The 25,737-nt window shown below is 52.0% G+C and overlaps 1 protein-coding gene across 2 annotated transcripts in view; it reads right to left on the bottom strand.

Annotated features, from left to right (window-relative positions):
- Positions 1 to 22,337, bottom strand: part of Pald1 (phosphatase domain containing paladin 1) — a 58,410-nt gene extending 36,073 nt beyond the window's left edge. The window contains exon 1 of one of the 2 annotated variants that reach the window (XM_060369481.1): positions 22,211 to 22,337. The gene's annotated coding sequence lies outside the window, so the exon portion shown is untranslated. Of the gene's footprint in view, positions 1 to 21,885; positions 22,122 to 22,210 lie in introns of those variants that run through there. The other variant, XM_060369480.1, reaches the window with a different exon arrangement.
- Between the last annotated feature and the right edge of the window lie 3,400 nt (positions 22,338 to 25,737).

Raw genomic sequence — 25,737 nt, 5'->3', positions numbered from 1 at the left:
GTTTCTGAGACCACTACTATTGTCCATCAGCTAACAGACAGAGTGGGGATGCACTCAGCAATGGCGGCACAGCCAAAGACGCATCGCCCTAACAGCCACAAACATAAATCAGGCCCCAGAGAGTACCTTGTGGCAGCACACGGCAATGGAGTGCAATCGAGAAAGGCAAGAACAGGATCCCAAAGAAAACAAGGTATAAGGGCTGGCGGCTGCACGGGCCTCAATGGCACCTTCGGAGGGCAGAGCTGCCCTGCCTTTTGCAGGACAGCAGCTGGCCAGCAGACATCCGCAAAGCTAACTGAGCATCAGTGAGCACCGTGCACTCAGCACCTGCAACCAGGGTGGGAGGAGCCCCTCTCACAACACACTCGACCCAACAGATGCCCAGCTCCTACAGGAAGCCTCCCAGATACACACAGGCCTCTGCCTCCCAATTCCCACAGGCCTTGCAGAGCATCACAAAAGCACAAAAGTCTCTCTGTTCCCAGAAACCATCCTGCATCTTTCCTGGCTCAGGGATCAGGGGCTTGCCTCAAAGTAGGAGCAGAAGACAAAACTGCCCCAGAAGAATCAGCTCAGAGCAGGCAGGGCAGTGTCTCTATCACCACCTACCCCACCAGGCCAGGCACTGTCGTGGAGCCAAGGCTGGCATTTGGCAACAAGCAGACACAAAACACTGGAGCCTTGTTTCCACGCCAACAGCGAAGCCAGAGCCCAGGTTTTCTTTTTCACTTGTCCGTTGTCTATAAATTGCCCACTCCTAACATGGTTCCTTCAGGAATGATTTTTTTTTTTAAGTGTAGTTACAGTACAAGTTCCAAGGCTGGGTACAGGTCATGGCACCTCCCCTACTGCACCTGCTCCTCCAGCTCTGTTCCCCCTCATACCCCTACGAAAGGCCACTGCTACAGCCCAGTGGACTTTCCTACAACCAGCAAGGGAGCCTAGGAGGTGAGCAAGGTGCCTGAGCGCTTACAGAGCACCAATGGAGCAGGCACAGAGGGACTTCCCAGATGACGAATCGTGTTCTGTCTGGCCTGAGCTTGTGTCCCCACTTGGGTCCCTTGAATACCTTTTCCTATTCGTCTTTAAAACCAAAACAGTATCCACTGAAAACTAAGTAAAATGTTCAGAGGGTTGGGAAGGAGAGAGCCCCTACTACTTCCTAACTTGTCTTTTTGTTTTGTTTTTGTGTTGTTTTATGGTGCTTGGGGTTGAGCCTAGAGCCCCGTGAAAGCTGTGGGTTCTACCCCCAGCACTGCATAAACCAGGCATGGTGGGACACACCTGTCAATGGAGGCAGAAGGATCAAAAGTTCATGGTCTCAGAGTGATGGTGGCATAGGCCTTTAATCTCAAAAAGGCAAAGGCAGATGGATCACTGAGTTTGAGGCTAGCCTGGTCTATAGAGTGAGTTCCAGGAGAGTCAGGGCTGTCTCCAAACAAACAAAGAAACAGTTATGGTCAGGGGCTAGAGAGAGAGACCAGTGGTTAAAAGCACTTACTGTCCTTGCAGAAGACCCAGGTTCAGTTCCCAGAACCCACATGGTGGCTCACAACCATCTGAAACTCAAGTTCCAAAGGATCCAATACCTCTGTGGGTATTCTGACCTCTGGGGGCACACTATGCATTCATGAAAGCAAAACTCTCACACACATAAAACAAAATAAATAAATCTAAAATCAAAACAAAAACAAACAAACAAAAAACCTTCTTTTAAGTTTATGGTCAGCTAGAGTCCTCCTTCTTGGCCTGAACTATGATGGCATGTGGCTCTTTGGTCCTCAAGGAAGACCCTTCACATCCTGAGCTTCTCACCCAGGTTCTCAACCTAGAACCATCCTTAAGTTTAATAAAAAAGGGCTGGTGAGATGGCTCAATGGATAAATGCACCTGCTGCGAAGCCTGAGGACCAGAGTTTCAGCTCCAGGATCCATACGGTAGAAGAGGATCCTATTCTCACCTTCACGGGTATGCTGTCTGTGTGCACAGTTCCTGCTCTCTCTCTCTCTCTCTCTCTCTCTTTCTCTGGTAAATAGTTAATATTTTCTGTTGTTGTTGTTGTTCCAGAGCTGAGGACTGAACCCAGGGCCTTGGGCTTGCTATGCAAGTGCTCTAACACTGAGCTAAATCCCCAACCCAATAGTTAATATTTTTGAGATTTTTTTTTTTTTGGTCTGTTTTTCAAGACAGGGTTTCTCTGTGTAGCCATGGCTGTCCTGGAACTCACTCTGTAAACCTGGCTGGCCTCGAATTCACAGAGATCCACCTGCCTCCCGAGTGCTGGGATTAAAGCCATGTGCCACTACTGCCTGGCTTTAAATTATTTTAAATGCCCATAATGCCTTACTTTCCCAGGAAGGGCAGGGGCGACTACCTAAGCATAACACTACCCGGGACCAGGAGCTTTACTATACATAGTTGGCCCATGAGACTAAATTCTCACTAACAGGATGTGAGAGGCAGCCTCACATGCTGAGTTCCGGAGTCCTCCCACATGAGAGCTTTTCCTCCTTTCTTCTATCCTGTGGCCTGGGACACAGATGTGACAGCAGACATTCTGCAGCCTGGCTGAGCCTAGAGCTCACAAAGCTGCACCTAGGAACAGTGGCCATCCAAGATCCTGAGAGAAACCATGGAGCAGAGCCATCACGGCGTGCCTGATCTCCAAAGCCTATCTCTGGATAGGGACAGAGAAATAAACTTCCATCTTGTATAAACTCCTGTTACTTGGCTCTTCCTATGACTTACAGACAGGTCTAATCCTGACTAATGCGCCCTGTTATTTTTAGGCTGGACCCTCAGTGACCACGGACCAGATGGTCACAGGAATGAAAGTTTCCTCCCTTGCAAGAGAGGAACCTCAACGGTCCTTGGTGGTGGGCAGGCCACGCTGTAGACTCAGTCTGTTCTCAAGGTATGAAGTGGAGGGCATCAGTGGGTGATCACAAGAGCACGTGATCTCTCTCCCACCAGGGTCTTGGGAAACAGACACGAACCTATCGGATAACCTCTGCCTCCAGCTGCAGGGTCTAGGAAGTTCTGAACAGGTATCACATCCCCCTCTACAGACAAAAGCCTGGCCTCTGCTCTCCTGAAGGCAGAGGAGCTCAGTGAGTGCCTCTCTGTCCCTCCAGGAGCCCTTGTAAGCCATGAGAATCCCCACAAGGCAAGAAGAGGTCATCAGGGAGAGAGAGGGCCCCAGCCAAGCTGCTCTGCTCCAGATGGAAACTGGTACAGTTTCCCAGAAGAGCCAAAGACTCCAGAGAAACAGCTGTTCCCTGGCTTCTGTCCTCTACAGCCCCTGTGAGAACTGGAATGAGTAAACACCTTGGAGACCTCAGAGGGCAGGGCGAAGACAGTCTAGATTCTTCAGGGTCAGCAGAAACCCATCCTTTCTTTGAGAGCAACCCCTGCCCGCTTTCCTGAGGGCTCAGAAGCAACTTACACTCAAGCTCCACTTTGACTCTAGCAACCGTGCAGGGACCCCAGAGTCTGTTCCCATTCCTGCCATCCCCATGGCCTCTAACCTAAACTCACCCCCTTCCAGGCCTGGAGCAGCAGCAGAGTGCTCGCCTAGCACGCCCAAGGCTTCCACACTCAGCACCACGTAAACAGGGTGTGGTGGTGCACTGTAATCCCAGCACTTGGGAGACGGAGGCAAGGAGGATCAGTTCAGGGTGCTCCTCGACTCATACCAAGTTCAAGGCTAGCTTGGGCTATATAAGACCCTGTTTCAAAATAAATAAATAAATAAAATAATAAAATGATACACAATTCCTCCCCCAGTCCAAGATTCTAGGCAAAACCACACTGAGTTTCCCCAGGAGAAACCCCATAGTTTATCTCAGCCTTGACTTGCTCTTATTTATTTATTTATGTTTAAGATTTATTTATTTGTCACGTACACAGTGTTCTGCCTGCACATACGTCTGCACACCTGAAGAGGAAGAGGGCACCAGATCTCATTATAGATGATTGTGAGCCACCATGTGGTTGCTGGGAATTGAACTCAGGACCTCTGGAAGAACAGGTAGTGCTCTTAACATCTGAGCCATCTCTCCAGCCCCAGTTTTATTTATTTGTTAAATATCTGTTTGTTTCTTTGTTTGTTTTATTCAGATAGGGTCCTACTATGTAGCCTGGGCTGGCCTAGAAATTTATTTCTTTTTGTTATTGTTTGTTTTTAAGAGACAGGGTTTCTCTGTATAGCTCTGGCTGTCCTGGAATTCACTTTAGACCTTGAACTCACAGAGCTCTACCTTCCTCTGCCTCCCAAATGCTGGGATTAAAGTCGTGAGCCAACACTGCCTGGCTCATCTGGAAATTTCTACGTAGAGCAGGCTGGGCTTGAACTCTACCTAGGATCAAAAATGTGTATCACCACATCCAACTAAACTTTTTTAAAACTTATTTTTTTTGGGGGGGTGCTTTCCTGGAAGACAATAAGTCGGGGGGCTGGTTCTCTCCTTCCACAGTGGGTGCTGGCAGAGATGGCGTTACTCACTAAGCCATCCTGTTGGTCCCTCAGCCCTAACCTCCTGCCAGGCCTTGGAGTCAGCCTAGTCTCCTCTGTGGGCCATCTTTGCCTTTACAGTGAGGATATGGACCAGATGGGTGGCCTTTGATCACCCGCCAGCTGAATCATTCAGGCAAATCAACACTTGCTGACAGCGCAGTCAGTATTCAGCCAAACAAATGGGGAGCCATTGAACTGGCTTCTGGCTCAGGGCAGAGCTGCAGAGCCTCTATCCCCAGAACTGCTCCACAGACCCTCATGGAAAGAGACTCTAGCAGAGATGGCCAATCTTTTTGGCTTCTCTGGGCCACAATGGATGAAGAATTGTCATGGGCTGCATAGGGGTGTCCAACCTGAGGCTTGTAGTTGTGAGAGAATGCAGACATATATTGTGACACTGGGACACAGGCTGTCATCTATAAAGTGCACTGTCCAGAACTATGCACTTTAGTTACCAAAGGAAAAAAAAGAAAAAGAAAAAGAATACGAAAAGAAAATCTCAAAATCTGGTGTTGGAGCGCATTCACAGTCCTACACAGAGCAGAGCTCCTAGGACACAGGCTCTTCCTTGCTTCTGTGCTGTGACATTCCTGGGTTCCACACAACGAGTGCTACCCCTACTCTCACCCCCTCCACCTATACCCACCAGACATGCCCCAAGCCTTACCACTCTCAGCCCATGCTCCAGCACCTGTAACAAGCCTCCTCAGCCCACAGCCCCAACCCCACACAGGTCAACTTGGTGGCGACAGGCACAGCAGCCCACAGACTTGAACCCCCGACACATGTAGTTCCAAAACGTCTCTTCCTGGGTGAATTTCACATCCTTGTCACTCCCAAGCCCTATGAGGAAGAAGGCTATTGTCCCATTCAGCCGGTAGAACAAACAGGTGTACAGTTCACTGTCTGAGAAGGTACTTAGCTTCTCATGAGACACAGAGAATCTGCCTCCTTGGACTGCCAGGAGGCAGAGAGCATGCTGGGCAGAGGAGTGCCCTTTCCACAGCCTCCCACATGCTGCTGGAAGCAGATGCTCAGGCCTTAACAATAGAGCTAAAAATAGGCTGATCCATCTTGAGGACAGTGGCTGAGTGAGTGGCCAGCTGCAGGAAACATCTGCCCCAGCTTCAGAACAAATAAAGGGAAGTCACCATGATACAGGGTTCCCCTGCTAGGGGACCAAAGGACTGGAGTGGAATCATAAAACGTTCAGGGTGGGTGGGCAGAGAGTGCTGAGAAGATGGTTCAGTCTCACACTCATACACACACAAATATATACACAGACAAACACACAGACATATACACGGAGACACACACAGACTCAAACATACAAACACATACAAACATAGACATGGACACACATAATTCAATATTTTTAACTATTACCAGTAGACAGTGCCTGAAGAAAAATACCCAAGGTTTAAGCCAGTCTCCAAACCCACCTGCACACAACACACATGCATAAACATACTCACACGTGTGTACACATATACACACACACTTTCAGGTCTATACCGAGAGTAAGGGCTCAGACTGGACCCTTCCTTCCCAGGCCTTGCCCCTCAGCTCCAAACACAAGCACAAACACGCGTGTCTGTGAACACTCATAGTAGAGGCAGAATCCCCTCAGGAACCAACATGTGTCTTAGAATTAGAGCCAAAGGTGCACCAGAGACTCCACTGTGTTCTGCTTACAGAGACCCTCGCACCCTCGAAAACAATGGGATGGGACCAGGAATCTCCAAACCACCCGTCCGTCCCCTGCACAGCTCTGGTTATGTGCTTGCCTGACCAGGACCAGGGAAGGCCCTGTTATAGGATGCACACCTGTTTCCAGCAGGTGTCGAGAACAGATGCCTATCAAAAGGAGTCCAGGAAGAGAATAGAGGAAGAACTTCCCTGAGCTGGCCCAAATGCCTCCTCCTGCCTGTGGCTCCCAGAACCCAAGACTTTGGCACAATACACTATTCACTGTCCTAGGAACAGCAACGGCAGCAAGCCTTTGTAGATCATCAGTCACAGACACGGAGCAGAGGAACATCCTACTACAAGGCAGGAAATCCCAGTCGCTGGTGGGTGGCCTCTCCGCCGGCAGGCCCAGCCAGTCTGGAAGGCATAGGACCTCTCTCCAGCTGGCCTCACTCTCAGTCTTGCTCTCACTCATTCCACATCTTCCTGCCCAGCCCCACCCCCTCTCCTCCCATCCAGACCTGCCCTCCCCCACAGAGTCTCCAAGTCTGTAGACAGGGGTTGGGGCTAGCCTTCAGGGCCTGGCCAGAGCATGACATCAAGGGGTCACTTGAATGAATAAAGCTGGGAAGATTTTTTTACAGAACAAAAGGTTGGACTCATAGGAGACTCTGGTAAGAAGTATCAAGACAACACAGGTGCAGTTTTAGCTGGGATGAGGAACACAGTGCCTGTGGCACGTAGGCTGGCCCATGTTCTCCACAGGCACGAGCTCACCGTGACGAAATACACTCCATATCGTCTAAGAGTGCCTTCAGTGAGGCGGTGAAAGCTACCTGGAGCCACCCAGTTCAGCTGCCCACCCCAGTGTAAGAGGGGCCTGGAAGAACATTGTACCAGAGCTGGTTATGAGCCACAGTTAAGCTGGCCTTTTTGGTCCAAAAAGTGTATTTTCTTTCTTTCTATTTATTTATTTATACAGTGTTTTGTCTGCATGTATGCCTACACGCTAGAAGAGGGCACCACATCTCATAGATGGTTATGATGGTTGTGAGCCACCATGTAGAAGCTGGGAATTGAACTCAGGATCTTTAGAAGAACAGCCAGTGCTCTTTGCTTCTGAGTCACTCTCCAACCCCCAAAAAGTGCATTTTCACTTGAGAGAAAACAGCATAATTCTCAAAAAGAAGAGAAGTGAACACATTTGTGGCCACTTGTAAAGTCAGAGCTTTCAGTGGGAAAAACCTGCACCAGGCGCCATGAATGTACAGGTTCTCAAAGCAGAAAGATTACTCAGGGGATACATTCAATAGTAACAGTAACCAACGGGTGGCTGGGGGTGTGGCTCAATCAGTAGAATGCTTACCTAGTACGAATAAGGCCCTGCATTCAATCCCAGCACCCACATAAATTTGGGCACGGTGGTACAAGCCTGGAACTTGCAAGGTGGAGCCAGGAGGACCAGAAGTTCAAGGCCATCCTTGGCTTCACAGAGAATTCAAGACCAGCCTGGACGACATGATCTGCCAGGTATAATGGTGCACGCCTTTAATCCCAGCACTCAGGGGGTAAATGCAGGTGGATTGCTCTTGAGTTTGAAGTCGCAGAGAGACCCCACCTGGTGCTTGGGTGGGTGGTGGTATCCTGTCTTCCTTATTAGCAAGAGGGTATTTCCCCAATGGCCTGTACCTGATGTAACAAAGTCTCAGAAGAGCCATTCCGAATGTAACAGCAATCTCTACTGTTTCCAGACTCTCTGCTTACTTCTAACAATCTGCTCCTGGGCCAAGGAGATGGCTGGTCCATTGAGTAGAGGCACCTGACACCAAGCCAGAAGACCTAAGTTGGGTTCCCAGGAGCCAGAAGGTAGAGAAAGTCAGGAAAGTTGCCCTCTAACCTTGCTGTGACTCTCAGGGCTTAAGAAACATGCAGGCAGAATCTCTGATTCAGGCCAGCCTGGTCTGCCTACTGAGTTCCAGGTCACCAGCACTACATAGTGAGGCCCTATCTAAAATAAACAGAATCTACTGCGGCTAATATGCTAGTCAAAGAAAGCCGTCCCCAGGCAACTAAAACATCCCTTTCCACCATGAATGCATGGGCCGATGAGCCTTCTCCACACACTGGAACCAAACGGTTGACCACAGAGGCAGAAATGGACTTCTGGGCATTCTGGCTTCTCCTGAGCCAGACATATAAGGGCCTTGAAAAACTGAAACAATTCACTCCAGCCAGGAGTGCATACACAACACATGCCTGCAAGGAAACTGTTCAAAAATGAGTACAGTGAGTACAGTCTCTGGGGGCTCCAGGTGATTTTTCTCATCTTTCCAATTACTTTTTGTCTTCTCTGATTTTTTGAGGGTTTTTGGTTGGCTGGTTGCTTTTTTGTGGTTGTTGGTTTTGTTTGTTTTGTGGTACTTGGGAATGAAGCCTCCATAGAGTTACACTTCTGGTCTCTTTTTCTCCCACCACAGACATAACCCGTGTACAGTAAGGCCGTTGGGGTGATCAGCCATGGTGCAAATTTATCACCAAAGAGAGGCTAGCTCCTTCAAGAAGCAGGTCCGCCCTCAAATACCGTGGACGGACTCATGAACGTGTTCCTGTAGAAAAAACCAGGACCCTGAAGTCAGGACTTGGGTTCCCTGCCAGCTTAGTCCTGCTCCAGAGGCCTGGCCACGGCCTTGCTTCTCTGCACCCCATTTCCTGCAGGGTAGTAAAGGTTGAATGAGGTCATTCTGTGCTGTCCTGTCCAGGTCAGCAAGCACTCTTGTTCACACAGGGAGCCAAGGCTCCCCAGAAGAAATGGGCCCCAAGGGCAGCCATGTAGCTTCCTCACTTCACACCACTGGCCTGTGAGTGCAGGCCTGGACCACAGTCACACAACTTCCTTGAACTCCACTGGTGGAATTCCAGGCAGGAAAGGTGGACGGCTTATTTAGACAGGAAGTGAACTTGCCGGATGAAAGACAGGCCAGCATTCCATCAGGAGCCCCCACCTGCTAGTGACCCACGGGGTCATGGGAGCTGAGAGTGTGTGGGCACACGGAACTGAGGAGGAAACAGGAGTTACTGCAACAGCCAGCCACAGGGCAGCTCCTGGGCAGGAAAGTGACTTCATTTCACACTCTGTCCTCTTTGCTTCCGCCTCTAGCACGGAAGGGACTTAACCCTCCAAGTCCTGGTCAGCTCCACCCAAGCCAGAACCAGAAAATGCAGGCTTTCTCCTCTCCCCACACCAGTGAGGGAACTGAGGGAAAGACTGGCCAACAGTAGCGAGCCAGAGATTCCAGCACCTCTCCCTCTACCCTGAGCTGCAGGAGACATCATCTATGCCAGAGAAGGCAAGGGAATAGAGCCTGGAAAGAAAAATACTGATGTTGTTGACAGGTAGAATGAGCCAATTCAAGCCAAATTAAAGTATAAAGGCAAGTTTACTCGGGGCAGGTCTCAGGCGGCTTTACCAGTCCCAAGGAACCAGCCAGGGAAGTTGCCTTGAAGACAGGGAGGCAGAGAAGGGAAGAGAGGATGAAAGGAGGAGAATATGATGCTGATGCAGGGAGGGGGGACGACAGAAATGTCTGGGTTATATAGTGAAGAGCCTCTGAAGGAGAGGAAGCCCCCCACTGGGCTGGAAAGTTCAGGTAGGGACTGAAGAATGCTGGGAGTACCTGGAGGCCAGGCGTGATTTGGTATGTTAAATAGGCAACAGCAGCTTGTCCCAGGTCTGAATCCCAACAGTGGTTTCCAGAAGAAACAATGTTCAGTGCTATGCAGGGCCTACTAGGAACCATATGGTACCTGGGACTAAAATAGAGGGTGGGAGAGGGACCCCAAGTGCCTGGGGAATTGTACCAAAGTGTCAGGTGTGATTCTGTAAATGTGCTGCCCAGACTCGGCGATAGTATGGAGGCATGGCCACAGCCTGAGTCAGCCGTAGGCCATGCACAGGAGGAAGCATGTGGAAAGGCACCCTAACAAGGATCCTGAGGGGTGGATCCTTCATGCTACCACCCCACCAGCACTAAGAGAAGAGAAAGGAATTCCCATAGCAACAGCAGCCCAGGCTAGGTCTATACGAACCAGATCAGGGCACTGGGGGACAAGCCCCTAGACTCCAGCCTCCTCCCCAGCACCTTGCAGCCTTGACTAAATGAAGCACTCTATCCTTCTGGGCTAGAGTCTGTCAGACAAAAATAATGCTGCCTGGGGCTGGAGAGATGGCTCCGAGGACCAGGATTCAATTGCCAGCACCCACATGTCAGCCCAGTCTGAAACTCCAGTCCCAGGTGATCTAAGGCTCTCTTCTGGCCTCCCAGGGGTCCAGCAAGCATGCAGTACACAGGCATACACTCAGGCAAAGCACCCATACTGTGATGGCCATTTTTGGTTGTCAACTACATCTGGAATTAACTGAGACCTAAGCAGCTGGGCACACCTATGAGAGTTTTTCTTGATTGAATCATTCAGGGTCAGAAGACCCACCCTAAATCTGGGCCACAACTTGCAGTGGCAGCCCACATAAAAAGACATAGGGAAGGAAAGATTCGCATTTTGTCTGTTTGACATCACTCTTGCTGGCAACTGCATTCTTTTGACTTGGGCAATAGAGCCTATTTCTTCAGAATTTCAAGGCATACTGATAACCAGCTGAGATATCCAGCCTCATGGACTTAACACCTACTGGATTTTTGGACTTTGTGTGGGAAGGCTAGCCAGACCGAAGCCCATAGGCAATTCTAACAAACCCCCTTTATATAAAGATATAGATACAGATTCATTCTATCAGTTCTCTTAATCCAGAGAACACTGACTAATACACATAAAAAGAAATAATAAAAAATTTCAATAACGATGCTGCTAGCCAGGCTGAGATACCCAAGCTAGCATTCCACATACACCTGTTGCTTGGCTGCTGGTCCCCGTACCCCACTGGCCACCAAACGCAGACAAAGAATACTGGCACCAAATTCAGACTGGACTGCCAGGCTCACCCCACTCACCAGAATAAACTGTACTACCGACAGGCTAAGCCCAGCCCCCAGGCCTCTGCCTGGCCTTCCGAACTTTAGGCCAAGAGAGCAGCAGGGAGAGGCGCCAGGCTGCACGGGAAGATGGGGTTTGGTTTCTCCTCTTCCTGTTTATCTGTCCTCACCATCCTGGAGCTCCTGGCACTGTTTGTTCAGGGAAAGTCCTGCCAAGAGGGACATCCTGCATTGCAGCCACTCTGAGCTGGGCTTCCCTGCTAGCCTGGCGCTGGGGGCTCCAAGGGCCAGCCGCTGCCTGCAGACCCCTTCCCGGCTCTGGGGATGCTTCACAGAAGGAATTCCCATAGCAGCTGCATCAGGTAAGGGGCACCTGGGCCTGGAAAGACAGGTCTGTCTCCCCCTGGGCATCAGTTTGCTCCACAAAAAGATGGCAGAGGTGACAAGAAGGATTCCAGGCAGGGACCTGGCGTCAGGAATACAACGCCTAGGCTATGCACTCAGGTAGCCTGGCGTCCAAGCCTGCTCAGCAATGTGACCTTGGCTATATTATGAACTTCTCTGAGCCAGGCTCTCTCTCCTTTGGATAACAACACACGAGGAAGAGGTGGCATCTGATAAATAACAGCAGCCGTCATCTTCTTTCCTAAGGCTGGCTCCTCACTCAGTCCTCAAATGTGAGGTGCTCAAAAGAATAATTACACCAGGCTGGAGAGATGTCTCGGCCATTAAGAGCACTGGCTGCTCTTCCAGAGGACCTGGGTTTGGTTCCCAGCACACACATGATGGCTTACAACCACCTGTAACTCCAGTTTCAGGGGATCTGATGCCCTCTTCTGGACTTTGTGTGCAGTGGCACACATACAACACATAAATATGCTTGTTCACATAAAATAAAAATAAATATTTTTTTTAAAAATTAAAAGAATAGCTACATGGAGGCAGAAAAGTTCAAGGCCAGCCTGGGCTACACAACAAGACTAATAAGGAAAACAAGGAGAACAATTATGGCCCAAAAGGAAGGAAATTCTGGCAGGTGCTGCTGCGTGGAGGAACCATGAGGACACTGTGCTGTTTGAATAAACCAGAAACTTGAGGAGGAGCCCTGTGTGGCTCCACTTCCTGCCATCCCTATAGCAGTCCAGGAAGAGCCAGGAAGCAGGACACTGGCTCCAGGGACTGAAGAGATGGTGTCTAATGGCCACGGTGCTGTTTGAGAAGATGAGACTGTTCTAGAAGGGCTGGGGACGTGGCACCCTGCACAGTTGGCAAGGTGTTTGCCTAGCATACCCCAAACCTTGGCTCATTCCTTCACACAGCATATTCCAGGCATGGTGGACCAGAACGGGGAGCTACAGACAGGAGAAGAATGAGGAATTCAAGGCCAGCCTCTGCTACATACTGAGTCTGAGTCCAGCCTGAGCTATACCAGAGCCTGCTGAAAGCAGGCAGGCAGGCAGACAAATGGAGAGAGAGGCAAACTGAAGCCTGACCACCTGCCCTGCTGGGACCAGGGATGGGGACAGAGGAGGAGGAAGAAGGTGGCTACTGCTGAGAGGATATGTCTATTACCACAAGACCCAGAAGCACAGTCCCCTCCCCCATTCCAGCTTGAGCTGGAAGTTGCAGCCAGGGTGGAAGTGGAGAAGACCAGAAAGTCAGACTGAGTGACACTTCACTTCCTGTTGCAGGCCCTCTGGAAGCTCCTCAGCTTCCTTCTTGGTAAAATGAGGATTCCAGCAACTCACTCCTAGGCATCTCCCTAGAGAGGTAAGCACTCCCAGCCCTGTGAAGACTCAAGACAGCAAGCTTTATTCCAACGCCCAAATTCAGAAACAAGACTCGCATAAGGAAGGAATAAGGGGACGCAATGTGTGGCTGCTCTTGCAGAGGACCCAGGTTTGGTTTCCAGCACTCATATGGCAGCTCTCAACCTTCGGTAACTCCAGTTCTATGGACCCAGTGCCCTTTCTGACCCCGAGGAGCACCACAAACACACATGGTGCGAAGACATACACCTGTAAAACCTCATATACATTCTTAAAAAATCACCCCCATTATAAGGACTACCTCCCAGTCCCAGCAATCTGGGCTGGGGTTTGTCTCCATGTTTACAGCCCAGTTCCTTCTCCACGAGGCCACATGACAGTAGCACACACAACACAAAGAAAGACTGTGGCTCTTGTCAGAACATGGAGTGGGGAAGCATGGCCGTGCCTGACTGGGAGGGCAAAGCAGGCTGGACAACAATGGGGTGGAGAACACCTGCGTGTCCTGGGCAAATCCATGGCTGCCGTGCCAAATCCCGACTCCCACAAGTGGGCTGAAGCAGCGCTACGTACAACTTCAATAGTGCCATTATTCTGTCCGTATCGGCAAGCCAACACACTAGCCTGCCAGGCATCCAGGGTGACCTAGTGAGAAAGACGTGCAGAGGCGTTCACAGGCAATTGGGCTTAAGTCCCAAGCCTCTGATATGCATAGTCTGCCCACGTAACAGGGGCAGGGGCAGGAGAGGCGAGGGTCTCAGTGCTCTGCCAGCCACCCAGCAAGGGCAACCTCTGGGAGCGGCTGGCCCACTTCCCCTCCCCAGCCGTGCTCACAGCAGGTGGCCGGCTTTCCAGTGTCCTTCCTATTCCTGCTTTTATAGGTGTTTGCTTTTTGATAGTGCTAGGGATGGAACCCAAGGCTTTATGCATAACAGGCAAGTACTCTACCACTGAGCCCCACTCAAAGCACCTCATGTTTGTTTCCTGCTTAAAGAAAACTGAATTTTCAGGAGCTTAGGTCTGCTACACATATGCAAGTTACTCCTATTGTAAAGTGAACCACCAAGTTCTTTCCTATCTCTTTGAAGAAGGAATCTCTTTGAAAAGGAACCTGGGTGCTGGAAAGACGGCTTAGCTGCTAAGAGCACTGGCTCCTCCTCTAGAGGTCCTGAGTTCAATTCCCAGCAACCAGATGGTAGCTCACACCATCTATTATGAGATCTGGTGCCCTCTTCTGGTATACTTGAAAACAGAGCACCCACGTACATAAAATAAATTCTAAAAAGAAAAGGAATCTGGGGATGGGATGTTTCTATCTTGTCAGTAGAATGTTTACTTAGCATGTGTGAAGCCCCGGTGCAGCAAAAACTGGACAAGATGGTATCTGCCTGTAATCCCAGCACTTGAAAAGTGAAAGCTGGAGAACAGGGAGTTCAAGGTCACCCTCTGCTACACAGTAACCCAAAACCAACCTGATAAATATCAGACTCTGTGTCACAAGTTAAAAAAAAAATCAATCTACAAACACACACACAGTTATATGAAATGTCCAGGATCAGAAAATATAGAGACAGAGCACAAACTCAAGGACTGGGGTGAGGAGACTCTATAAATAGTACAGGGTGTCTTTGGGGGGTTGTAAAAATGCCGTCTGACAGGTGACAGGTGCACTATAGAGGAATATACTGAGTAGAAGCTACTGAACTGAACACCTCAAGGATGAACTGAATGACATGTGAGCTACTCCCAAGCCAGCTGTGGTAGCACATGCTTAAAATCTCAGCACTCAGGAGGCTGAAGCAGAAGGGTTTTATAAGAAGTGGGGCAGGCACCCTGCTTTTTAGCTGATGGCTGGGGGGCACATCCAAACATCACTTTCAACCTAACCGCCCCGGGACGAATCACCACCATGCAGTGTGTGCAGGTCAAATCTTGTATTCTAAGTAAGTTTTGGGCTAGCTTGAGCTTCACAGAGTTCAAAGAGTTATATAGCAAGACATTGTCAAAAGGAAGGAAGGGAGGAAAGAAGGAAGAAAGGAAGGAAGGATGGATAGTATTTTAATGACGCAGGTTAAGCAGTGCCAGCCTGTGGGGTTTCTCAGTGAGAGCTCCCTCCCATGCCCCCCTTGGTGTCCCTAAATTCCAAATTGACCCTGTCAAGTAAGTAGGTGGTTACACCAGATGGTTACTTCAACCCAGGACTCCTGCCTGAAAGTCACTTCCCGCAATAGTGTTAAGACACTACACTGAATTATCAAACTAAGGAAACGTTAAGGCTGCACAGCCAGAGGGGGAGGGTGGTGTTTACCATCTAGGACAGTGTCAAGGGCGAAGCGTGACCAATGAGATTCAGAGTCCCCAGAACTGACTGTCAGGGATTTGGTGGTGACACCCCTGCTAGAAAGAGCCCCTTCCCACAGAGGTGCAGGCAGGCCCAGCCCTCCACCCACACACATGTCAGAAAGCATTCCTGTGCTGTGGCTCCAACCAATCGCTCCCAGCAAAGAGCTGGCTAAGCAAGCAGGCTCTGGGGCTTCCAGGAAACTCAGCACCTGCTCTTTCTCCTCAAAGACCTCAAGGCTCTTCTAAACACCAACAATTGCCCTCCGCAGGGCTATATTCCTTCTAGTAATACCTCACAGAGATAAGAAATGGGGCAGGAACCCTGCTTTTAGCTGCTGGCTAGAGGACACATCCACACAGACCATCACTTTCAACTTAACCACCCCAGGATGAATCACCACCAGGCAGTGTGTATAGGTCAAATGCTTCTATTCTAAAGCCTGGTCAGGCCTGGAGCAAGAACCTAACCAAGCCATTGATCCACCTCACTTATCCTAAAATGGTTCATTTTCAGGTTCGAGGAAAGACACTAAAAAAGAACTGACTAATCAGGAAATATATATATGTTTATGTGTGTGTGGTTTTTACACAGGGTTTCTCTGTGTATCCTTGACTCTGTAGACCAGGCTGGCCTCGAACTCACAGCGATCTGCCTGCTCTGCCTCCCTGAGTGCTGGAATCACAGACATGTACCACCGAGCCTGGCTAATTTTTTATTCTATTTAGTTGTTTCTGGCAAAGCACATGCCTGTAATCCCAGGTCTTGAAGACTGAGGTAGGATGATTGCCAAATGTTTGAAGTCAACCTGGATAGACAACAAATAAATTCCAAGCTAGCCTGGGCAATAAAAGTGAGATTCTGCCTCAAAAAAAAAAGAGGCCAGAGGGATAACTCAGTTGCTAAAGTTGTTGGGCCTAAGTTCGAATCCCCAGAGCCCATGTAAAAGCCATACCCAGTAATGCACACCGAGCAACCCAGAGCTCTTCCTGTGAGAAGGGTGCTGCCAGGCAATAGAGAGGCCTATCCAAAGACCAACATCCCGGTTGTCCTGTGAGACACCCACACCCACACCCACACCCACACCCACACCCACACCCACACCCACACACACCCCATGACCCAAATATCCATATACTCACTGGAGATGAGGCTGTAAATACAAACACAAAAGATAAGATCAGACTGGGTAGGCGTGGGGGGGGGTGGGGGGAGGGGGCAGGGGGAGGGCGGGGGAGGGCGGCTCAGTTGATAAATCACTCTCCTTGCAAGCACAAGGAATTGAATTTGATCCTCAGAAGCCAGGTAAAAAAGCTGAGCTTGGCAGTATGTGACTGTTATCCAAAGGCTGGAGAGGCAGATCCTTGGCCAGCCAGCCTAGCTAGCCTACTCTGGAAACTCCAGGCCAGTAAAACATCCTGTTTCAAAAACAAGGTGAGTGTTGCCCGAGGGAGAACACCCAAGGAATGGTTTCCGAGTTATCTTCTGAACTCTGCGTTCACATGCGTGCTAAAATGGCAGGCAGAGAAAATTTTCCCACCCATTCTGCAGATGAGCCCGTGTATTCAGAGCAGGCAGACTAGACCACCACCCAAGCTGAGGCCCATCAGAGCCCCCAGGGGACAGGCCTGCCCCACACTTCTCTACAGCCCAGTAGCTGCTGTCCTGAGATGGCTCTCTGCCATGGGCATCAGGAACCCTAAGCTTGCTGACAAGTCGTTGGGGAGTCAGGCCAAGCCACACAGGAAGCTCCAAAGGTCCAGGAGCCCCCTACGCAGGTCCCCCACAGGTCCCATGGCCATGGGGACAGGCAGAAAACTGGAAGCCAGAGCAAGGCCAGCGCACACACCTTACCATGGCTGGCTTGAAGGTCTTCAGGTCCTACCACCAGAGTGAGGCCCTGGTGGGTGACCACGCCTGGGAAGGAACAAAAGGGGTCCAAAGATGGAGGGCACTGCCACTACCAGCATCAGTCCAAGGGCACACATCCACTGACCCCTTAGTGACCAGCAAGAGAGGGGTTAACTCAGTCATGGCATTCTCAGTCCAGGAAAAGGAAAAGGGAAAACTCCCCTCTGCACCTTCCAAAGAGGATCTTCCAAAACACCCCAGTCTGTGTCCTCTACTTGGGGAGAGGAAGCCCAGGAGGCACAGCCTGGAGAGAGGTGCCACCAAGAAGTGAAACAAGCGTTCCAGGCCATCTCAGGACGCTCCACACTCTCCCCGAGGAGGCCCTTTCTCTGGGGAGTCACAGCCATCCATTTCCAAGTCCTCTCTTCTTTGGGAACTGCTGAGAGCCAGCAGACTCTCTCCCATTAGTCAACCCAGTTCCCAAAGCCCAAACGCCCCACAGCTATGGCACAGAGCTGCCCCTGCTCCAGGCCAGACTGAGCCACAGAGAGTCACAAGTACTACAGGAACAGCCGTTGGCATCCCCCCTCTGCCCCACCCGACCTGCTGCTGGAATAAGCCATCCAGCCTTTTCGAAGCCTACGTGACCGACTGACTACCCAGGCAAACTGTGTCCGAAGCTCCAACCACAGGCAGATGTGTGTGTCCTGCTTGTCTCCTAGCCGACAGACCTCTGGTTAGACACCTGTACTTCATCTGTGTATGTGCACGTGGGTGCCATACGTGAAGGCTGGAGGTTGAGGCTGGATGTCTTCCTGAATCACTCTTTTATGTTTTTTGAGACAGTGTCTCACAGAACCTTCTTCTCAGCAGTTTGGCTAGGCAGGCTGGCCAGCAAGCCCCGGGAATCGCCTTGTCCCCATTTCCCTAGCACTGCACGTGACCGCAGCCAGCACTTAGTGGGTTTTAGTGATGGAGCATAGACCCTGGTTCTTGCACGGGACCCGACTTTCCTAACTGACCCATATGACCACTACAACCTCCACACTTCACACGGAACCCACACTGAAGAACCCAAATCAAAATGACGTTCAGTCCTTGTCCCCTTTCAACATGGTGCAACTCGGACTTCTCTGGTGTCACCAGTGACCCTGCCAGAAAATGTGATCGTGATGATGGCTACAGCAGCCATTGTCTCCCTAGCACATCCTGTGAGCCAGTCTCCAGCCAGTCCATTCACAACTACCTAACATTCCTATGACAGTCTTACAGGGGAATCCCTCTTCCTACACTGTTACATAGGGAAATTAAGGCACAGAGAAGTTAGGTGTGCTCGTTCGGGTCACAGAGCTAGGACAGGAATTCAGAGCTGGTGGGCTGCTACAGAACCATATTCTTCAAGTCAAGGGAAGCCACTCAGGGTTGGAACTGTCAGGACACGCTGTGGGGGGTGGGGGGAGACCTGCAAGCGACAAACTATATTGCTCATTCCCTTTTCCTTTCCCAAGTCCCGGCCTCCAGACAAAGGCTTTTGCAAAGTGGCAGAGCCAGCTGGCAGGCAAGTGCCTGCAGCTCCCAGCCCCCAGGCCCATCCCTGTGCCATGCTGGCCACAGGAAACATGCAAAGCCTGTCTCCCAGTGCCTTGCTCTGGGCCAGGGAGAGGCCAAGCTGCCCACCGGGAGGCCACAGCCATGATTTGGGCCTATTCTTAGCGAACCACTGGCTCGCCTCCCAGAGGCCCAGCAGGCAGAAGGCCCAAGCTTCCACAAGCCCAGCCTGCCACTTCCTGACCCTTTCAGAGGACCCCAGGTTGAGGGGGGGCTATGGGCAGAGAGAGAGAGAGAGAGAGAGAGAGAGAGAGAGAAGACAGAGGGGGCTGCCACTTTCAACAAAAAGGTGCCCAGTGCCTACATGCCCAACTTGCCCAGGCTCCCGGCCAAGTACCTGGCTGCCAAAGTGACTCAGGCCAGTCCTGGTCGTACCCTTGTTGACTGATGGAAAGTCACTAACTTTCCATGAATTGTCTCCCATTTAGCCCTCCCGGGAGCTGAGGTTAAAGATGAGGCAACTGAGGCATTAAGTAACTGTGGAAGGTCACAAGAGCATGTGGTGTCAAGCTGTATCAGGGTCAGGGCTGGCTCCGAGGTGCCAGGCTGGGCAGAGGAGGCGTGAGCACAGCCCAGCACGTGGGAAACTCTGCTCTGTCCAAGCCAGAGGGAGAGATAGCTTTCATCCCAGACCCTTCACATATCTCCTGGTGGTATGCAGAGACAACTACCTGAAGCTCAAGGGCTCAAGTAAGTTCAGCAGGAAAGTCCCAGAGCCAGTCTCTGGGGCAGGCAGCTGCTGAAGCAGCACACAGCGGCACAGGGCGACCAAAAGGGACACAAAAGAATGCCATCAAAGGCTGCAGAAGCTTCTGATGGTGCCCCAGGCCGACAGACACTTAGCCCCGTAAATGAGCGGGTAGGAGGTCGCACGCTTTCAGAGTAAAACAGAACACTGAGCCCTTAGGGGTCCTCTAACCGTCCCCAGTGTGGTCTAGAGATAAGTCCACAATCAGGCTGGAGCTCTGTTGGTAGAGTGCTCGCCTAGCATGCACGAGGCCCTGGATTCCATTCCCAGCACCCTATAAACTAGGTGTGGTGAAGCATGCTTGTAACCTGAGTTCCCAGGAGGTAGAAGCAGGAGCATCAGGAAGTCTGAGGTTATCCTTGGCTACAGAGTGAGTTCAAAGCTAGCCTGGGATACATGAGGAAGGAAGGAAGCCATACCACCCAGGATCTGAGCACCTGTCCCTCCACACTGAACAAGATGCTGACTGGCTCAGCTGCCAGACCCACAGCATCATTCACCTGGGGTGTCTCAGCATCAAAGGCCAGCCAGACCTTAGCCTCGACTGGCAGGTGCCTCTGTGTTTCTCTGGGGATCCACAGCTGGCTCCATGTCTTCCTAGGTAGTTGAGAACCTTGTATCTTCAAGTGTCAGTTCAAATTCATGTCTGTTCTTCACTGGGTCCACCTGTCTGCCGAAGTACACATCTGCGGCCAAGTATGACTACACACGCCTGTCTATAAGAGTGTCCAGTACTATCACTAGTACTAGTGCTATCACTAGTACTCCCTGACATGCTCACATACACCTGCTCCCTCACATGATCCTGGGGTACCTGTCCACCCCCTTTTGTACCTGTTCTCAGGTAAATATGTCCAGTTCTTCCCTGTGTCTGCCCACAAGACCATACACCTGAATGTTAGCTCATGTTCCGCCCACATGGCGCTCCACTAAAACAATAGCACCCACGGCCTTGGACACAGGTACACTGCCCCCTCCCCCAGAGTATCAGGGACAATGGGGAGAGAAACAGAGCAGAGGTGCAGATACTGCAGAGTCCCACAGGGAGGTCCGAGCTGCCCCAGCGTGGGAAGCCCCACGCTGGCTTCCCCAACACCAGAGAAGGGAGCTTAGTAGGCCACCTCAGGCCCGTCTGCCCTCACAGGAAACCGCGTCTGGCCAATGCCTCCCACCCTCCCCGACTGCCCCCAGATGAAGGCTCTTCAAAAAGGAAGTCAGGGTTTCCTCCTGTAGGGCTGGCTCCAACCTCAGCAGCCCCAGGCCTGTGCTCCATCCGACTGGAGAAAACAAACGGGTGTTTAGACCCCCAAAGCAAACAAAATCTGGGGTTGGGTGGACACACGGGACAGGAAGTCCCTTCCAGCCCTAAGCTTGCTGCCCCTGAGGTGGAAAGAGGTCCCGATTAGTAATGCTAACACGGAGGGTTGGACCGGCCCAACCAGCACACTGAAACACATCTATTTATCTGTAAAAGTCTCAGGACACTCCCAGCCAGTCCAAGTACCCTTGCAGCGCTGGTGTTTTGCAATTCCCTTGAGTAGCCTCCTGGCATTTTCTACCAACCCAAGGCTAGTATCAAACTCTCTATCAGAGAACTGGCTGTGTGCTTCTGTCTTGTCTTCCCTTGCAGGGCACAGCCACTTGAGGACAGAATCCTTCCAAATCCTCCCACCTCCCACACTGTTCGTGCATGGCCCGGAGCCCACATCGCACAGGTGCTCTGTCACTGGCTGTGGGCAGCCAAGGACTGGCCCGGACTCTGGCTGGGAGAGCAGAGGCGCCGCAAGCTTGCCCCGTCAAGTCTGCTTTCCAAAAAAAGAGCACGCTGGCCGCTGCAAGAAGCTGGAACAGTCGGCCCCCAAGTCCATGCCCTTTCAGGGGGTCCTCTGAAGCTTGATAAAAGGACAGATGGCCACACACCGCACATACACAGGCACATGAACGCACACACTCTGCATGCACACGCTCGCTCACACCCAGGAGACCCAGAAGAGACCAAACGGAGCGCGAATCAAAGCCTGTGCTTGCCAGGCCCCTGAGTTTGCTCCCTTGTCCTTGGGCCTCAAGGGCCCTGCAGGTAAGTATGGGGACCCCATGCCCGGATCGCGACCCGACTGTTTCCTAACTTCTTCGGAAGCCCATCTGACCAGGAGGACTCGCAGGCCTGGCAGTGAGGAGCGGGTGTCGCCAGCCCACGTTGTCCCCACTCCGAGGGAAGCTAGGGTACAAGAGCCGAGCACGGGATCGACCTGCGCACGACCCGGGAGCAGCTCCGGCTTTTGGGAGAGAGCTGCGGGGCCGGCCTGGGTGGCCCGGACGCCTCCGTCCCAAGGGACCCCGATCCGCCCTCGGCGCGGCCCACGCGCGCTTACCTGGCAGCCGCAGCTCCCAGGGAGCTTCGGGCTCTGCGGCCGGGGACTGCCAGCGCCGAGGCGGGCTGCGGGCGCGCCCCGCGCGGGCTCCAGCTAGCTCCGCCCACCCTCCCGGCCCATCCGGGGGCGGAGGCAGCTCCCGCCGACCCAAGCTGCGCAGACCCCGCCAGCCCGCGGCAACGGAGCCCAGGATCAACCCCCCACCCCCGGAGCCCCGCCCTGAGTCCGGATCCCCCTACGCCCGGGCAAGCTCGGTCTGCCCTGCCAGCCGCAGCTCCGGCCACCGCCCACGGGGAGGGGGGCGCGGATTTAAAGACACACTCACCCCGCCGCTTCCCGATTTGCATTCCGCCCCCCTACCCGACCCTCGACCACAGCTCCTAGAGGCTGGTTCCGGATCAGCTTCCTCCGTCTGCTCGCCCTCAGCCTGGAGGAAAAGTCGGGGGCGGAAAACACTGCCCTCCTCGAAGCCAGTTCCTCTTCTCTTGTCGGCTTGGCAACTTCTGGAAGATACCCAAGGCCGGCTTCCAGCCTCCTTGGCTGGAGAAAGCAGCATAGGCCGGTGGCGCCACACCCCCTCCCTGACTCCAGCTCCCGGGATATCTGGAGTCCTGGCCTCCCACTCCTCTTTCTGCTTCTCCAGACCTGGATTACAGAATCAGCCTTTCTCCTGTGCAGCTTGAGTTAGGGGACTGAAGATGTCCAAGGATGACCCCTTAAAATGCAGATTGTCAGCTTAGGAAAACTGCAGCTCCGTTCTTTGTAAGAGAAGGGGACCCACTGCCCATACCCAACACCTCCAAGTGGTGGTGGGCCTGAGGGCTCCGGTGAGCTCTGGGTCCAGCAACCTACCCGACCCTTGACCTCGGGTCATGGGGTCACGCACGTGCACTTGTTCACCTCTGCTTCCATCTCAGGAGACCGTTTTTGTTGTGTGGAGCCGGTTACCCTCTCCCTCACACCCTACACTGAGGATCTTTCCTCACCTGCCTCTACTTGCCTTGGCCTCAGTCAGAGCTAGAGAGGCCTTGGCACGCTACGCAGGGAACTGTGACCAGGATGAAGACAATCATGCAGGGTGAGGGACTTACCCCTAAAAGAACTCGTTAAGGGTGGTCTGGCCAGATATACCCAGCGCATCTTCTGTGGTGGTGTCTCATCTGCCTAATTTTAGAAGGTACCTATCCTTGGGGTTTTTGTTGTTTTTGGTTTTGTTTTTGTTGTTGTTGTTGTTGTTGTTTGTTTTTTTAATGGAGGGAGCTCATATACCCCAAATTGGCCTTGTTCAATATTTAGCAATGAATAACCTGGAAGATCTTGTTTTTGTTTTCTTGAGACAGGGTTTCTCTGTATAGCCCGGGCTGTGCTCTGTAGACCAGGCTGGCCTCAAACTCTCAGAGATCTTCCTGCCCTGCCTTCTGAGGGCTGGGAGAAACCACCACCACATGGCTAACCTAGAAATTTGGATCCTCCTCCTGAACGCTGGAATTATAGGCATGTGCCACCATTCTGGCTTATACAATGCTGGGAATCAAAACCTAAGTATTCCTGTGCTCTGGGCAAGCAAGCTCTCTACCATATCCACAGCCCTCACTATCCCTACTTTAATGCACGGGGAAACTGAGGCCCAGGAAAGACTTGCCCACCATGTCAGACACTCTTCTGTCCACCCAGGGTATTTGAGGAATAGAGGAAAGAGAAAGCCCAAAAAGTCACTCAAAAAGCACACCAGCCAAGCTTAGCTTAGATTGGCCTGAGGAACATAAACTAAGCTCTCTGATCTCCACCTTCTTCATCTTTGGGAGAGATGTTTGAGGAGCCACTGAGCTGGGGACCCAAGACCCAAGCACAGTGCGATGCATGCTGTCAGACTCCGTCCTTGGACACAGTGTCCTTCCTCGATCCTCTGTCACAGCTCCATAGCCCCACCTGACCAAGTCCTAAATGGTTCCCCTGCAGGCCCGAGGACGCGTTTCAGAACAGTGTACAGTCACAGTCCTATAGCCAGGCATGTGCAAACACACAGTATAGAAGGCACAAATACTCAGACAGGGGCATGCGTACACAAACTCGCACATGCGTACACAAACCCACACCGCCTGCCTCTCCACACAGAGCCTGGAGGGTCCGAGCGTGTGCGGCCTGTCTTTGGACCAGCACATGCTTGGTACATCTTCACTCTCACACACCTCTGCTCTTGCTGAACAAACAGAAGGCATGGAGGCCCCAACAACAGCTGTAAATCACAGCCCTTCTGACTGAGCACCTTGCAGCTAGGTGGAAGAGCCCCAGAAACAGGGCTTAGAGACTTGGCGACATCTCAGGGGCAGACCACAGACAGTGCAAGCCATAGTGCCCCAGCAGAAGGCCTTACCAGTCACCACCTAAGCCCCTGCTCCGAGTGGTAAGCTCTGCAGCCCTGGCTGGGACAAGGGAAATCCCAAGAGCCACAGAACTAGTCAAGCCTTGAGGACCAAAGTCACCCCACTTTGGCCTGAGACAGGGAGAGAAGCCACAGAGCAGCCTAGGGCACCATGAGCAGACACTCAGTATTCTTTCAAGGCCCAGCAGAAATCAAAGACCAAAAAGCAGCTCTTCCAGCCAAGACAGTCTGGACCCTTCTTCAACTGCTACAGATGCTTCTACAATGCCAGCGGGAAGCGCAGAGCAAAGCTCCTCACTCCTGAGAAATGACCCATCGGTCATAGAATGGAACCTGAGAGAGCAGAGAGTTCAGGATGCACCCCACACCGCCAGTAGCAAACAAAAGACTATATAACACCTTGAAGGGCTTAGGGAGCGGGGTGTCCTGAACAGACGTGTTTATGTTGAACGCGTGTGCACAGCCAGGGCTTGTGCTGCTCCTCTGCAGGGATATGAGGAAGGGATTGCGTGTCTGTGTAAGGCTTCAGTGGGAGTTTGTATGAGCATGTATGTATGTGTGTGTGCATGTATGTGTACATGGGTGTGCATATGTGTGTGTGTGTACATGCACCTGAAAGAAATGCATATAGAGCACACAAAGTGTCCCACCCCAGTATAGAGCCAGCCAGCTGCTGCTGCTGCAAACGACATCTTGGGAGGGTAGCTCCCAGGACCACTCCGCCCTAGCCACGTTCCAGTGCTCTTGAGAGAGAGCTCTCAAATCCAGTCCTTGAGCAGAAGCTGTGGGAACCCGGTTTCCCTCATGGGAACACTCAAGCCACAAGTTATTTCCTGACAGGCACAAATGACTGTCCGGAAGGCAGAGGCATTGAGTCCAAACCCAAGATGACACTTGACAAGGGATAAGAAGCAGGCCCCGCTGCTCTTCTCAGCTCCTGTCGGGCCCGGCAGTCTGAGGTCACGGGACATAGCAATGGAGTCAACCTGGTCCTGCTCCTGGTGACAACAGTATGTCACGGTTCTCCAGGGTGGGCAGCTTCCCCCTAGCCTGGTGATCTCTGGAACAGTTACCAGATTCCCAACGCAGATGGGTCTCTGGCTGCTAGCACCACCCTCCCAGGCCCATTGCCCTAGCTCAGGATCCAGCCTCTGTCTCAGGATCCTGGCTGAGTCCTACTGTGTGCAGTCTATGCGTGGAAGACTCTGGCTTTGAGCCAGGGAGACACAGACCTGGCTAGGGCCTTGGGCTCACCTTCCTTATTACCTAAAGTGTCTTCCCGTCACCACAGGTCTCCAGCTGCCCCTGCTTCCCAGACCATCAGGAGGAGCAAAGGGTGCTAGTGCTCACGGTGACAGCACTCACTGCTGTTGCTATTGCCACCAGCACTCACACTGGGAGCCCAGTCCTGAACCTGCCAGGGCAAAGGGGTTCTTCAGGCTGAGTCTGAAGCCCAGCCCTCCTCTATA

The sequence above is a fragment of the Meriones unguiculatus genome, chromosome 16 (assembly GCF_030254825.1).
Source record: "Meriones unguiculatus strain TT.TT164.6M chromosome 16, Bangor_MerUng_6.1, whole genome shotgun sequence".
In the NCBI taxonomy this organism is placed as follows: domain Eukaryota; kingdom Metazoa; phylum Chordata; class Mammalia; order Rodentia; family Muridae; genus Meriones; species Meriones unguiculatus.
Note: the sequence above shows the minus strand (reverse complement) of the source record. Positions and strands in the feature narration are given on the sequence as shown.